Here is an 11,814-nt window from a genome sequence, read left to right on the forward strand (position 1 = left end):
AAAGAAAGAAAGAAAGAAAAAGAAACACTAACTGCTCTTCTGAAGGTCCTGAGTTCAAATCCCAGCAACCACATGGTGGCTCACAACCATCTGTAATAAGATCTATCACCCTCTTCTGGTGTCTGAAGACAGCTACAGTATACTTACATACAATAATAAATAAGTCTTAAAAAAGAAAGAAAGAAAGAAAGAAAGAAAGAAAGGAAGGAAGGAAGGAAGAAAAGCATCAAACTGAAAGCAAAACTTGTCTCTTACTGAAGTGGGGGGAGCAGAACTTGTTATTCATTAATATTTTCACCTTATTTACTTATTCATTTACTTATCTATAAATCTAATTATTTGTCTATTTGTTTATCAAGTGTTACACTTGTGTGGAGGTCAGAAGACAACCTGTGGGAGTCAGTTCTCTCCTCCCACCATTTTGGGGCTTAGGGATCTAGTGGGATGGTAGATAAGCCACCTCACCAGCTGGGTATATTCATTTTTGATAAAATTTTCTGTTGAGATGGAACTTGGGGCCACACACACTAGACAAATGCTCTGCGGCGACAGTGGCAGTGCTTTAATATAAATTTTCCCAAAAAAATTAAAAGCAGCGTTTGAGACTGTGGCTCAGTTGGTAAGTACCTGCCTAGTGTGTGTGAGACCGTGGGTTCAACAGCACTGGACATGTAGCGGTTTGAGCTGTGGTGGTGTATACTGATAATCCCTGCACAGGAGGTAGAAAGAGGAAGGAAATCAGGAGTTCAAGGCCATCCTCAGCAGGCAGACAGGAGAAGGACAAGGACCCTCCTCAGTCCCTCGGGAGTGTGCTAGAAGTGCTAAGAACTAACACAGCACAGGGAGCTGATATAGGAAGGTATTTGGGGGCTGGCAATAACAGGCAAGCTAGGAGAGTTGAGACTGGTTCTGGTGATGAGTGGAATCACTGTTATTTACACATGCATACACATACACACACACAGACACACACACACAGGCACACACACACACGGGCACACACACATGGGCACACACACACATGGGCACACCACACACACACACACACACACACACACACACACGGGCACACGCACGGGCACACGCACGGGCACACGCATGCAAGCAGTGCAACCCAGTGGCCCAGGCTCTAAGTGGGGTTCAAGGAAGTGACTGTTAAGGGTGAGTCTCAACAGGGAATCTGGTCCAGAGCTGGTGAGGCAAGATATTCATGAAGAGTTATTTATTATTCTTTCGCGCAAGCCTGATTTTTCTGTCCCCTTGACTAACCCTTGCTGTGTTGCTCTGTAGCAATCTGCCCTTTCTGAACTCAATCAGTTCTCTGTTGATGCTCTCTTGGCCATGTCCCTTCTGCCACCTTAACAGAGAGTGATTCACATAATCCCTTTCCCCCTGCTAGCCTGAACTCTGCAAGGACAGAGATGACAGTCTCAAGCTGCCTTAAGCCGCCACGAGGCTGGCATCAGTGGAAGTGGATAATGTCCCTGTTTCACTTAAGCCAAATAGGATGAACAGAGGCAAGTACCTCATTGGTGCGTCTTCCTATATGCAGTACATGAATTCTGTTCCTTAAGTGGGTCACTGAAGGCCGAGGACGTAGCTCAGGAGTACAGGGTCTACTTTGCATGCCCTGGGCTCTATCCTCAGTACTACAAAAACGCAGCTTCAAGGAAAGAAGGGAGAAGAGGAGAGAGGGGACCTGAGAAGGAAGGCCAGTCACTAAGTGTATACCCACACCCAGCCCTGGCCTGGATGGAGCCAAGTCACCCCACCATACACCCAAAATTCCACCACAGGAGCTGGCTGCTACTGACTGTATGTCCTTTAGCCTTCCTGGCTCTCCAGCGACCACTTGGGGCTGCCACTGAGAAATATCGAAAAGAAAGGGGTGTGTCCTAGCCAGAAACTAGAGTGCTTCCCTACTCTCCATCCACGCTCTGGGTGTGTTTGATGCCAAAAGCTGCGTGTCTACCCTCCCCCTGCCCTGCCCCATTACAGCTGCTGCCTGTCGGTCCTTGTCCACAAGTTAGGCTCTTCCTGGCATCTAGAAACATAATTTTTGCCTTTTTAAACACGTCACTGTTGTTGCTAGCGTCTGTGCCCTTCAACATACGGGTTAGTCTCCTTAGCCCTGCCCCTCACACTGTAATAACTCCCTTTCTACACAATCCCTTGAAGTCAGGTCATGGTCATGACACTTGCAGTTTTATCCACTGGGCCATCCAGAGGAGGTGTGTGGGGGATTCGTTCTAACAACATGGCTTCGGGAAAGCTAAGAAATAGCTCCGTCAGCCAGGCGTGGTAGCACACGCCTTTAATCCCAGCACTTGGGAGGCAGAGGCAGGCGGATTTCTGAGTTCGAGGCCAGCCTGGTCTACAAAGTGAGTTCCAGGACAGCCAGAGCTATACAGAGAAACCCTGTCTCAAAAAAAANCCAAAAAAAAAAAAGAAATAGCTCCGTCCAGTTCCTCCACTGGCTGAAAGGGGAATCTAACAGAACCTAAAACACAAAGATGCTTTGAATGGCTGGACAGATGATAGATAGATAGATAGATAGATAGATAGATAGAATAAAATTTTATTTAAAACAGAGAACTAGGAAGAGAAATGGCCAAAAGAGAGGTTTCTAGGGAAGGCGGGCATGAGACTAGTCATTACAGTCACGGAGGGGATTACAAGTTGGCACAGTTGACTTGGGCTAAGACCTGCAAAGCATTTAAGGGAAGGGTGTGGGGTGATAAGAGCTGAAGGGATAGCGTAGGCCCAAGAAGGTTTCCTACTGTCCCTACCCTAGATGGAGAACGTTGATGAGCAGATGTGTCAGTCCCTGGTGAGTAGAAGTTAACAGAGAAACCAAGTCTCTATTGGGATCTTCCTCCTTGGGATCTAAATTCACGTAGCTCTGATAAAGATGCTGGAGGAACAAGGGCATTCCTGGCTCTTCCCCAGAGGGTAGGCACTTTCTCTCCCTCACCGCACAACCTTGGAGTCAGTCTCCAGCTCCTGGCCCCACACCAATGCACGCTGGGAATTGGCTCAGTGGAGGAGGCTGTGGGTTTCCAGCCACAGCCTACATTGGTGCTTCAGGTTTCCGCTGCTCCCCCAGAGACCTGGCCTTTGATTCCCACATCCTCAGCCTCCCCAGAGGCACTGTACCTCATAAAGAGTGAGCGCAGCATCCTGTGTACATCACCCCTGGGAAAGGATGCAAGAGCTGACTGGCTGCAGTGTCCCCCTCCCCCTGCCTCTGCTCACGTCTGCATTTCTCAATCTATTTTTCCATGCTTATGCTATGGCCTTCAGCTCCTTGGATGTCTTCCTCTGAGCTGCAGCCTTTAGTGTTCTCTTCCCCTTGGGGTGCCCCCTATCTCTTCTTTCTCTCCTTTCCCCTCCTCAGATGCCACCAAGATCTCTGGTTCCTTCTACCCTGTAAACAAGTAAGCCTGGCTTCCGGCAGGCCAGCAGGTCTTCCAGGAGCTTTGATCTGACAGGAAGCTGAGGAGTATAGGCTAGGCCCGAGGGGTAGATGTGAGAGGAATTGGCTGCAGAATCGGGGGAGAGTGGACATGTTTTCTAGGAAAACAAAACAAACAACAAACCAACCACAGAAGCCTCAAGGAGCGAAGGAGAAAGGGACAAAGAAAGGTCAGTAAGCATCAACCACCCTTCACAGGATCTATCAACACATGACAAGAGCCTGTCAGAAGGAGAGGCACAGAAATGAAGAGACTCTAGAAGGCAAGACACATGCAGAGAACTCAACACCAAAAGAACAAAGAGAGGGACCACAGTATCAAGTGACAATACACACCACACACCTTTCAAGGTACTTGGGGTTCCTGCCACCCTCACAGGGCCCCCAGAGATGGGAGAGGAGGGCACAGTCCCAGCACAGCAGCCCCACCACAGTGACAACCTGTGGTCCCGAAGGCGTTTTCATCTTCTCCTCGTGGCCCCCAGTCAGCCCACTCTAGCCCAGTTGTGGGATGTGCCCCCCGCTGCACACCCTTCCTCTGCTGCCTAGCTTCGTACAAACTTCCTAGAGATGTGACCCTCTAAGCGACCCTTGTGGTTCAGTGGCTGCAACCTCTGCCACCCTCTCCTTTGCCTCGGATGCCCACACACAGAGGGTGGGTGGCAGTGGGTGGGGGATCTGTACCCCCTGCTTCTCTTGTCTCGGAAAGAACGGTCTAAGCAATGCTGTAAGCAGCACTGAACAGTCACATCCTACAGATACTCACACATACACCCTCTCCTCTGTCATCCCCTTTCCCATCTCCATCCAAGGTATTTAACCCAACAAATGTTTACTAAGTGTCTAAAATGTGCCAGACATGGCCACCCAACTCCAACCACTGTGGTCAAGAGCAAGACCCAAGGCCACTTCAAGCCACTGCCTAGAACTGGTTGGCTGTGGGGAGACTCTGTACGTAGAGGCAGGCCTCTTCTATGAGGGCCCCGGGTTGAAAGGGAAAACTGGTTCTGGGTATCTGGCTCCTCGGAGAATCTTTCATTAGTGGTTCCGGGCGGCCATTTTGTATCAGCCTACAGAATCTAATTTAGCACCAGAAATGGTCAGAACACTAAATAGCGCCGGCCTCCCTCATCGGGGTCTCCCGGCCTTGCTTCCAAAAAAGAGTTCCCTCCAAGACCAGGATATCCCGCTATTCCACTCAGTAGAGTTTTTGGATTATCACAACGGAACCTTTCTATTTTGAAGGATCAGAATGAATCTCAGGAGACCACTCTCCGGGAACAAGTCTATGAGCTGAAGGACACTCAGGGGCACAACATAACTTCAAGACCATGTGGCTCTGGGAAAGGAGAAAGGTCTGAGGGTGTGGAGACAGGGAGGCTAGAGTTGAATAGCTCGCCCCATCTTGAGAAATAGAGTTCTGATTTATGCCCGCTTTGTACCAATCCCTCTGGGGTCTGTAGCCAAGACTAATTCTCTTAGAATTAATTATTCAAACAACATGTCTACTGGGAAAAAAAAAAAGTGTCCCTTTACAGCAATTCATAGATAAGGGGCCAGTTTTAACATTTTCTAATAAAACCCCTTCCCCATCTCCTAACTCAGGGTGACTAAAACAGAGTTCCCTTAGAACATTTCCAAAACCCTAAATATCAGTCCAGACATGGTGGCATGTGCCTTGGTCCCAGCTACTGGGGAAGCTGAAACAGCAGTATCATCGGGGCCCAAGATACCAAGACCAGCCCAGACAACACAGTGAGACCTCAGAACCAAAACACAACAAGCCAAAACCCTAAAACTTCACAGAAGAAAACGAGAGTTTAACAGCTCACGGCAACACAAAAGAAATTGAGTGAGCCCAAAATGGGCCATGTGGCCTACAGTGTCCTTGATTGCATGATCCTTGGTGAGGATTTTTAAGGAAGTTTTTTTTTTTCTAATTGCATATCGTCCATTCTGCTTTTTCTTGTTTTCTGTTTCTTTCTTTTTTTTCTTTTTAGTGTCTCTTCCATTCTCAATGTTTCCTCTTCCTAGTTTTCAGTCCTCTGCATAACTTCTTCTGCATTTTCTCTCTCCCCAGCTTCCCGCTCCCCACTATTGCCCCCACACCCCACCATGTCCCAGCTGCCTTTTCTACCCCTCTGTCTTTGCATTCTTCCTGGGGTGTTTCAAGGGGGCACCTACTGCTCTGAGCACTAAACTATGCTTGGGCCAAGGGCAGGCCCAATGAGAGGGCTTACTGCTGAGCCTTTTGAAGCTCATGATTCCAGTGGGAGATCACTGTGACCCATTCTAAGAGGAATATAGGAGAATGCCAGGCCACAACTGAGAACAGAGAACTGCATCCAGAACATTCCGGCGTGCTGGCCGCCCCTTCCAGCTCCTTGAAAGAACGAAGTTGAACACGTCCCTCTTACCTCTGGCCAGTCCTTCCTTCTTCACACTGCTTCTTGCACAGGTGTATGGATATGAGGGCTCGAGACTTTGCAAACAAGAACCTAGTGAAGAAGAGAGTCTTGCTATCTCTTCACAGATGTTCGCAAATGAAAAGACAGGAAGCCCGGTCGTGAGCACGGCAGACTTAAGCCAGCCCTCAGGAGTCCCTCCCTCCCACCCCCAGTTTTGGGGGAAGCTGACAAATTAAAATTGTCAAAGTCACTGAAAATGCCTGAGCAGAATCAAGCTGGAGTCTGGAATGTCACTCTTTTTTGGTGCAGTAAAAAGCCGGTTAGGCCGACGTGACGCAAGGCTTACGGGCTTGGAACTGTAACCTCAGCACTGGGTGATTTAGGCAGAAGAATCACAAGCTCAAGGCCAGACTAGGCTGCCTATGAAGTAAGGCCACGTTAAAAAAAAAAAGTTAGCAATTTAATCAATGGAAAATTCAGATTACATTGCCCAACAAATCCACTAAGTTGGCTATTTAAAGATGACAAAGAGCCCAGAAGGAAACAGCAAGGGTCAACACGGCTCCGTGGCAGCTAAAGACATAGTGGTTTGGCTTTCCGTTACTCCATCGCTGGAGACTGAGTGGGTAGCATACGGCCAAGGTGCAAAAAAAAAACATGCATGATGGGAATCGTATGTGTCTCCTCTATGGGGAAGGCATAAAGAAGCCATTCAGACAGTGTGCCCCTCTTACGGGAAGAATAGGGCCACTGTTTTGGACAGGTAAGCAAACACGCTACACTTCCTTTAGTGACAATTTGAGAGCAGCTGTGGTGATCCCTCTGAGGGCTTCTCATTACACACCCCTGAGAGCGTCTGTGTAATGTGCAGTCTGTGATCAGCAGGCTCTATACCTGGCTCTCTGGGGCAGAGAGGCCTGGACTGAAATACCGACATCTGAGAAAACAGGAATGACTGTGGAACACACTGTTGCTAACATTCCCCATATTCTTTTCTAGCCCAGATCTCACCTAGGCTCTGTGGACTGTGGTGGTTTGACTAAGAATGGCCCTAACAGGTTCATGTATTTGAATGCTAAGTCAACAGAGAGAAGTTCTATTTGAAAGGATTATAAGGACTAAGAAGTGTGGCCTTATTGGAGGAAGGATATCACTGGAGGGAGGCTTTGAGGTTTTAAAAGTCCATGCCAGGCCCAGTCCCCCCCCCTCCCTCTCTCTCCCCCCTCCCTCTCTGCTTACAGATCAGGATGTAGCTCTTAGCTACTGGTCCAGCATCATGCTTCCCACCATGATGATAACAGACTCCCTCAGAAACTGCAAGCAAGTCTCCAATTAAATGGTTTCTTTCATGAGAGTTGCCTTGGTCACTGTGTCTCTTCACTTAACAATTTCTATAAATCTCAGACTAGTTTTGGACTAACTTAGCATCTGCCTGCCTTTGCCTCAAGTTTTCCACAGAGTGAGGGCAAGCTACCCAAGCCAAACACATTGAATGCAATCTTTTACTGCCTCAGTCCCCAATCCCTGACATGTATCTATTTACAAATTCTTCTAAATGTCTTTACAATCTCTCTAGGTCACTCTGAACCAATATGCCAGCATAGGGTGCTACATTCTCTCCAGTCGTGACAAGCGCAACAGGCCCCCAAAAACCTGGGCGCTGTCCCGAGGCAAAAAAGTTCATGGAAACTTAGTCTCCTGGAATCGTGGCATCCTGTATAACGAATGCTCCAATGTCCTTGCTTTAGTTGGAAAACAGATCCATGTGCTTTCCCTTAATACATAGCCATATCAGATCCTGGGCAGTCAGTCCTTGAGCTGACCCTGGGTTTAGGTAGCTAAGTCACTGCCCTACTCAGGAATTTACCATTCTCTAGGAAGAAGGAAGTTTGTGATCTAAAGAGGAACCAGTGTAGATACTTAGAACCATAGGTAGCTGAGTTACACCCATACGCAAGCATTGCAATGGCCTAGGGGGAAGGTGGGCTATAGGCCCTTGCCCCCTGCTACTGACTTTAAGCTGACTTTAGGTGGAGCTGTTTTTGATCCCAGCTGTTAACATTGAAAGTTATCCCAGTTGGTTCCTGCCAGTCCTTCTGTGTTCACATTCCTCTGTTTTGTGTAAATTCTCTATTTTCTTCCGTATAAATAGTCTGATGCTTGATTTGACAAATTGCATTCAGATACCACACTGCCTTGTGCCCGTATTTGTTTGTCACCCCACATTCGCCGAATCCTCGCTCACCTGCAACCAGAGACCCAATTCCACACAGATTGGGGACCCGAGTAAAGTCCGTCTGCGGCAATAGGGTGACATTGCCATCCTATGCCGCCATGGTGGCTCCAGTCCCTACCTCCCATGTCCTGGCCTCTCCTGTCGGGATCCAGATGGTTCACTGTTCCTTTATTGGGCACAAATCCTGACCCAGATGCAGCCCCATGACTGCCTGACCTTGGAAAACTTCAAGCACAGATAAAACCTTGGAGGAATGTCTTCTGGGGCCAAGTGAAGCTACAAGGGCAGGGGAGCTTGGCAGGAAGAACTCTTATAAGGGGGCAAAGACACTGTTTATTCCAGTGTTGCTTGCAACAACAATCTCTAGTGGCTAGAGAAGCCATATAGAAACAGTGGTAGAAAAAACAAACTCCATTCATGCCTGTTTTTGAGAGACGTTTTCTCTGTAGAACAGCCTAGGCTGTCCTGGAACTCTATTTATAGACCAGGTTGGCCTCAAAGTCATAGAGATCCTCCTGCCTCTGCTCCTTGAGTGCTGGGATTAAAGTCACACATTACCACACCTGGCAAAATTGTTTAGTCTTGAAGTGAACCCAGAGTCTTGGGTCTCTGGCTACCATCACCCTCCCTGCCAAGTCCTTTTGATACCCATGGCTGGTGGGTACCCACTCTGTCTTCTGCTTTCCTCCAGGTCATGTTCCACACAGAAGCCAGAGTGATCACTAAAAGGTAGACACATGTTCTAGCCATCTCCCTTCTCTGAAAAAGTGGCTGGTTCTGGGCCTAAAGAGAAAGCTCAGTGGTTAAGAGCACTGGCTGCTCTTCCAGAGGATCCAGGTTCGATTCCCAACACCTGCCTGGTGGCTCACAACTGTGTGTAACACCAGCACCAGGGAATCTGCCCCATCTTCTGGCCTCCTCCGGCACCAGGTACATCACATGATGTGTAGACGTGGAGGCAAAATACTCACACACAACAAACAAATGAAAAACAAAACACACACAGGCACACACAAACAAACAACTAAAAAAAAGTGGCTGCTTCAGCGAGATGGGCATAGGGGCACGGGAAGAATAAGATAAAAGCAAAGCATAGTAATCTATACATATGAAGACGCCATCACTGTGATGACATATATGCGTGAAACCCATCACCGTGCATGTTAACTTTAAACAATAATGGACTGGGGAGATAGTTTAGCAGTTAAGAGTTCTGGCTGCAAAAATAAACAAATTATTAAAAATGGCAAGAAGAAACGAGAGATGTTAAAAGTGTAGCTTGACTTGTAGCCCCCACGACGATGCAAGTGTTTCTACTCACGGCAACCATCCCAACCTCATCTGCACCACAAGTGCTCTCTGCAGCTTCCTGTTTCATAACACGGTGTTCCCAGAGGTTGCATTTTAATAAAATTAAATTTTATTGTTTCAACCAAAGACATTGTTCAGTAAAATATGGGCATGTTTTTGAAAATCGAAAGTGCCTGGCAGTGAAGGACCAGGGTGCATTTTCCTGACACCACCTCGCTTTGTGCTGAGGCAGCGGTTTCACCCAGGCTTTTGCTGTCCCACTGGGATTCAGGACAGCAATGGGCAGATGGCGCCCTGTTGCCTTAATGAAGCTGGCTTGCCCTTTAAGGTTTCAGGGTCTCCTAGGAGTCCACGGGTCACACTTATACATTGGGAACCACAAATCTAGGGGACCTTTTATTCATTCTTGAGAGCCTAGCTATCAGATTTATTTAGCAATATCTCAAATTGGTTTTTTCTTTCTTCTTACTAATAGACGCCCACCCCCATTTTTTTATCGTGTGTGTGTGTGTGTGTGTGTGTGTGTGTGTGTGTGTGTGTAAGGGAGGAGAAAGAGAAAGAGGTGTTATTTTGTATGGGTAAAGGGACACGTGTGCCAATGACAACATATAGAGATCAAAGGACAATCTTGAGTGATGTTGGTCTCCACCTTCCTCCTCGTGTGAACAAGGGTCTCTTGTCCTCTGCTGTATATCTGGGGCCAGTGAGCATGCTGGGTTGCTCTGTCTCTGCCTCTCATCTCATTATAGGAGTGCTGAGGTTACAGATATTCACTATTGCATCTAGCTGGCTTTATGCAGGTTCTGGGATCCAAATTCCAGCCCTCACAGTTGCAAGGCAAATGCTTTATCCACTGAACCATCTCCCTAGCCCCAGAACTTACAATTTTCAGCTGAGCTCAATTTTTTTTTTGATTGATTATTTATTTATTGATGGGATCTTAAAACGCTGTCCAGGCTGATCTCCAACTCCTGGCTCAGACAATCCCCCTGCCTCCTCTCAAGTAGCTGGAATTGCAGGCCTGCCTTTAGCAACTAGACAGCACACACACTCCCAAGCTTTCTTTGCAGTCATTCTGGCCAAGTGACTCAGTTTTGTGAATGAATTGAAGTGAATGAGGCAGACAAAACCTCAGAGTTGCTCTTTAAAAGCAGCTAGGTGTCGACTCCCCTGCCTGGGGCTTTCTTTTCTTAGTTGGCTATGCAAACCCTTCCCTATAACTTATAGCCAGCCCTCCTTTCTCATTTGCATTACCTAGCAGGCTTTGGTAGGCAGTTGAATTTGTGGCTGTTCTCTAGACCCACCCATCCATCCACCCACCCATTCACCAACCTGTCTTAGTTAGGGTTTTACTGCTGTGAACAGACACTATGAAGGCAACTCCTATAAGGACAACATTCAATTAGGGCTGGCTTACAGGTTCAGAGATTCAGACAATTATCATCATCAAGGTGGGAACATGGCAGCATCCAGGAAGGCATGATGCAAGAGGAGCTGAGAGTTCTACATCTTCATCTGAAGGCTGCTAGCAGAATACTGCCTTCCAGGCAGCTAGGATGAGGGTCTTAAAGCCCGCACCCACAGTCACAAACCTACTCCAACAAGGCCACACCTACTCACTCCAACAGGGCCAAACTTTCTAATCCTGCCACTAACTGGGCCAAGCATATACAAACCATTACACCACCCATCCACCCAACCACCCATCTACTCATCTACCCACCCACCCATCCATCTATCCAGCCAGCCATCCACCCAGCCACCCACCCAGCCACCCACCCAGCCACCCACCCAGCCACCCACCCATATATTCAAAGAGTATTAAGAATCCACCAGACCAAGCCACTTTAGTCCATGTTGGGGGTGTAACAGTGAGTGTGAATATTTAATAGTGAATATCAAAGCAGATCAGGTCGCACAAGCTTTGGCTTGTGACATGTCCATAATGAATGATCTTATTGCAAATGGCATGCACTACAAAAGGAAAAGCATGGAGAGCTGAGAGAGAGAGAGAGAGAGAGAGAGAGAGAGAGAGAGAGAGAGAGAGAGCGAGCCTTATGCCAACTACTAGTGTAGTAGGAGTTTCTATGCTGCTGCAAATGGAGGAAAATTCAAAACAGTTGCTTGGCTTGACCGAGAAGAGAGTTTGTTCCTCATAAGAAAGATGTCAAGGGTGGTGGTTCTGTGGGAGGGAGCACCAGCTACTCCAGGGCCCGAGAAGAGTGCTGGGATCCTTGTTCTTTTATTTCTTGACCTCTGCCCAGAGGCTGTAGCCACTCCAGTTCTTCAGGTGCAGTACATGTCCCTAATGTCAGGAACGATTGATGCCTTGTGCCTCTTCTCTGTAGCCATCTTCCAACCAAAATAAAATATTTATTAGCTGC

At 47.7% G+C, this 11,814-nt stretch overlaps 1 protein-coding gene across 1 annotated transcript in view; it reads right to left on the reverse strand.

The window, feature by feature from the left end:
- The window catches only part of Cd4 (CD4 molecule), a 24,251-nt gene extending 18,242 nt beyond the window's left edge, over positions 1–6,009 (reverse strand). The window contains exon 1 of the mRNA XM_021191535.2: positions 5,893–6,009. The gene's annotated coding sequence lies outside the window, so the exon portion shown is untranslated. The remainder of the gene's footprint in view (positions 1–5,892) is intronic.
- Positions 6,010–11,814: the final 5,805 nt, after the last annotated feature.

This window comes from Mus pahari, chromosome 2, assembly GCF_900095145.1.
Source record: "Mus pahari chromosome 2, PAHARI_EIJ_v1.1, whole genome shotgun sequence".
In the NCBI taxonomy this organism is placed as follows: domain Eukaryota; kingdom Metazoa; phylum Chordata; class Mammalia; order Rodentia; family Muridae; genus Mus; species Mus pahari.